General features: G+C 46.2%; 1 non-coding gene across 1 annotated transcript; it reads right to left on the bottom strand.

The window, feature by feature from the left end:
* Nucleotides 1-4,326: 4,326 nt before the first annotated feature.
* LOC113928221 lies at nucleotides 4,327-4,464 on the bottom strand. The gene has a single exon (XR_003521871.1). It is a non-coding gene; the product is annotated as a U4 spliceosomal RNA (small nuclear RNA).
* Between the last annotated feature and the right edge of the window lie 283 nt (nucleotides 4,465-4,747).

A 4,747-nucleotide genomic window follows, 5' to 3' on the forward strand; every position in this document is an offset into this window, starting at 1 on the left:
CACCCAGGCGCCCTGACAATCAGATGTCTTATGCCAAAATATTCTTCAGCATTAACTGGAACTTATAAAATGTTTGAAAAAATGGCTACCTAGAGAAGTTAAATATGTCAGGGATGAAAACAGCATTTATTTATACTCTTTCCTTATACTGGTTGAAACGTTTCTAATAATTGAGACATGTGGAATGTTTGAGATGGAAAAGACATTAGGTGATATGGTACAGCAGTTAAGAATAAAGCTGATTTGTTCAAGGTCAATCTTGGGCAAATTAGTTAACCTCATTTTAGTAGATGTTATTGGTGGCTTACCCAACATTCATGTCCCTAATTCCTCTTTCCTGACAGACGCCTGATTTTGTTCTCCTTCATGCATCCAGTGTGACTCAGGGGAGGCTAACTACAACTTCTCTAGCTCTGGATATGGATCTGGATTCATCTGAACCAATCAAAGTGGTTTTATCCTGCTTTTCAGTTCATGATGCATGATACAGACCAGACCAATAAGACACAAGGGGATTGGTGGGGCGCCTGGGTGGCTCAGTTGGTTAAGCGTCTGCCTTCGGCTCAGGTCATGATCCCAGAGTCCCAGGATTGAGCCCCGAGTTGGGCTCCCTGCTCAGCAGGGAGTGTGCTTCTCCCTCTTCCCCTCAACCTGCTCATGCTCTATTGTCTCTCTCTCTCTCTCTCAAATAAATGAATAAATAAAATCTTTAAAAAAAAAAAAAAAGACACAAGGGGATTGGCCCAGAGTTTCTAGGACAGTTCCTTTAAGACAATTTCTAGAAACAATTCTCTCCCATAGGCCTAACATGAAAAAGAACAAAGCAAGAAGCTCTGACTGCTGCTGATGACCAACCCTCAACCCCAAGGCCAACCCTCAACACTGAGGTGACCCAGCCTTAAAATGAAGTCCACACTGTTGATGGCGGAGCAGAGAGATAGAAAGAACTTGCGTCAGGGTCCCTGGGTGGCTCAGTCAGTTAAGCATCTGACTCTTGTTTTCGGCTCAGGTCATGCTCTCAATGTTGTGAGATTGGGCCCTACATCAGGCTCTGCACTGAGCATGGAGCCTGCTTGGGGTTCTCTCTCTCCAACTCCCTCTGCCCGTCCTCCCAGCTCTCCTAAAAACAAAAACCAAACAAACAAAAAAAAAAAAGAAAGAAAGAAAGAAAGAAAGAAAGAAAGAAAGAAAGAAAGAACGAACGAACGAACTTGGGTCTTTGAAGTCATTCCTATGGACTTAAGACTAATCAACTCTAAAGCCCATCCTGTCCTTGGACATCCTGTGAGCTGTGTGAGTCAATAAATGTCCTTATTGCTTGAGCCACTTTGAATGGGGTTTGCTATTACTTGCAGCCAAAAGCATACTCACTGTTAAGCCCGTTAAATCCCATCTAGGGATATAGGGGGATATAGGGATGTTGGGAGGAGTAAATCTGATAGTTCACGCAAAGTGCTTAGCATAATGTCTGGATCATATAAGTGCTCAATCAATGGTCACTATTATTATCTAACCTCTATTTTCTTTTTTTAGGATTTTATTTATTTATTTGAGAGAGAGCACAAGCAGGGGGAAGGGGAGAGGAAGAAGCAGACTCCCTGCTGAGCAGGAAGCCTGAGGTGGGGCTCAATCCCAGGATGCTAGGATCATGACCTGAGCCGAAGGCCGAGGCTTAACCTGCTGAGCGACCCAGGCATCTGCTACTCCTTTCTCAAACACAGTTTTCTGGACCATTCTAAAGCCCAGGCATCATTCCTAGACCTGGCCCCCTTGGGAGTAATAGGACTTCTCCATGCTTCCACCTCCATATACTGTCATTCACCCTCCTAAGGAGCTGGGCCAGTCTAGGAAAAGTATGCAAAAATTCAACTCAGACTGACAGTGTCCTGAGCAATCCAAAAACACACTTGGTAGGGAAGGGTGATCCCACTGCACCTGCAGAAGCCCCCGGAACAAACACGCTGATATCTGGGCCTGCTCCCTCTTCTGTCTGCCAAGATCCTTAGGTGCTCTTGGCTCCCTGACATTAAAGCCACGAAGGCCAGCTCTGTTCACTTTGGTGGTGTCAGAAAGCAGGTCATCTTTTCTCCCTGTTCTGGGCCCTTTTCCTTGACTGGTGAGATGTTGTTCCTTACTCCCCACTGGCCCCCAACTCACCCTAATGTTTGGCACTTCCCCATCTCCCCATACCCCTCAGCTGCTCACACTCTGCTTTCTGGAAGGGACCTAATGAGTTCCATCCCACTGAGCTGCAAATGATGAATCAGGAGGATGGTGGAAGAAATGAATTGTGAGCCTTGGCACCATGCACCTGAAGACACCTTCACCTGTCATCCAGCTTTTCTTACATGTCTCTGGGGCGGGGGGGGGGGGGGGGGGGGGGGGGCGGGGAATGCAGCCAGACCTAGTCACCAGCCACAGTACAATATTATGCTGTGAATCATGCCAGTCTCCTGGCATATGAAGATATCTTAATTTCCACCAATAGGACTCATTCCCAACTCTTGGTAGCATTTTGAGCTTCCCAGTCACCCTGGTAACAAGAAGTCTCCCTAGAACTATTACCCACTAAGCTGACTCTGCTCATACCTTAGGAACCATCAGAAATAAAATGTGCATGTTAGAGCTATTGCAAGAGCGAGCTGAGATCATGCATGGAACAAGAAACCAGAATGTCTCAAGGCAGGCTGCCCAAAGCCAAGTTCATCATTCCCTCCCTACCCCAACTGGGGAGTTCTCCTGGGTTCCCCTTGCTCTACAGAGCAAGGCAAGCCCTTCCCATCCAGTCACCCAGGTCACTTCTGCCTCATTGCTCTTCCTTCCTCACCCACACCCATTAATAATAACTATAGTGACAATGACAGAGTTGAGCAATATTGAGCATGGGGCCAGCTCAGGTTCTGGAGTTAGGCAGACCAGGAATTGAACCCCAGCTCCACCACTTAGAAGTGGCATGACCCCAGGGGGGCCTGGGTGGCTCAGTCAGTTGAGCATTCGACTCTTGGTTTCGGCTCAGGTCATGATTTCATAGATCGTCAGATCGAGCCCCATGTTGACCTCCACAGTCAGTGGGAAGTCTGCTTGAGTTTCTCTCCCTCTGCCCCTCCCCCATTCATGCTTGCTCTCTCTCTCTCTCTCTCATAAATAAATAAATCTTAAAAAAAATATTTAAGAAGTGGCATGACCCCTCTGAGTCTGTTTCCTGTAAAATCGGAATAAAAATAGTACCTACTATTTTTAAGATGTCATAACGTGTCATAATGATGTCATAAGGTGTCATAATTATTAAATTTGTCATGCAAACAGTCAAAAGTGGTTGTTACTAACACGCTGTTCTCCTGTCCTCCTGAGAACCCTATAATGATTATTAATCTCATTTTATAGACAAGGAAACTGAGGAAACCAGGAAGTACGTGACCCGCTGACATTCTCACAGCCTTTGACAGACAGAGCAGGGATTTCCAGGTGTGGGCCCAGTTACAACATTTGTGGGACCCAGTCAAGATGAAAATGGGGGGACCCTCTATTCAAAAACGACTAAGAATTTCAAAACACAACAGCAAAGCAGCAAACCAAACTTGGGGCCCTTCGAAGTCACGCCCACAAAGCTGGCCCTGCTCAACTCTCCGAGTGGTCTGGTCCTGTTGATTCAAACTTCTGCTGGATTCTGTCCTTTCTTTCACTCCCATTGCCCTGGTTCCAGCTCGCAACAACTCATACCTGCCAACCGCATCAGCCTCTTAACTGCTTTTTCTGGGTCTCAGTCTTGTCCCCGATAACCCATCAACCCATCGGATAATTCTGCTATCAGAATTATCTTCAGAAAACAGCTCTAATTACACCCTCCTCTCTAGATATGATCTCATCGCTACCCCTTGCTTAATAGCATAAAATCCAAGTCCCTTAGGGCAGCATTCAAGACCCTCGACAATATGGCCTTTGTCGGACCATCTCCATCACACATTCTTCAGAACTGCCATTCCAGGTCATTCCCGCTCCTTACGCAACCCTGCCCTCGCCTCCTTTGGAATTCTTGCTGGAGCTGGTTTGCTCTCCACCAAGACTATCCCGCACTTATCTTTGCCTATTGTAATCTCACTACCTTTGAAGGACCAGCTCACGTGCTCCCTCCCCCACAGAATCTTGTGTGACTTTCCCAATTGGAATCAATTTCTCCTTCCCCTGGGCTTCTGTTGGATGACTTTACACCAGTTATCACAATCCACCTTGTGTTAGGGCTAGCATGTGTCCAGGCCTTTGAAATTTAGCTGACTTGGATTCATATGGCAGCCTGGGCCGTTCTGGCCAAGGGAATCCAGCAAGTGACTCCATGGCCCTAAGTGGGAATAATCAGGTTTGCTATGATGATACAGTTAGAGTATTGTCTAAGGAATGTATCACAATTAGCAATAATCGCGCCTCGGATAAACCTCATTGGCTACGATACTGCCACTGCGCAAAGCTGTAAGGAATGTATCACAAAAGTCATTATTGTCTCCTCACCCTTGGTAGGAACGACTCTTCACTCATCCCCTTCAGTGCCTTGGCCAAGGTGTCTCCACGGTAACTACCTAATACTAGTTTCCCTAACGAACTAACCTACCTGTGTAATTTTCCAAGAGCCCACCTTACTCATGCCTCCACTTAATATTTTCAATGCCCACACCAGCAAAAACCTATGCAGGCTGCCTGTTCTAAATAAAATCCTTATCTACCCCCATTAATTAATACTTGTGTTTTGTTTTTA

Source organism: Zalophus californianus, chromosome 7 (genome assembly GCF_009762305.2).
Source record: "Zalophus californianus isolate mZalCal1 chromosome 7, mZalCal1.pri.v2, whole genome shotgun sequence".
Classification (NCBI taxonomy): domain Eukaryota; kingdom Metazoa; phylum Chordata; class Mammalia; order Carnivora; family Otariidae; genus Zalophus; species Zalophus californianus.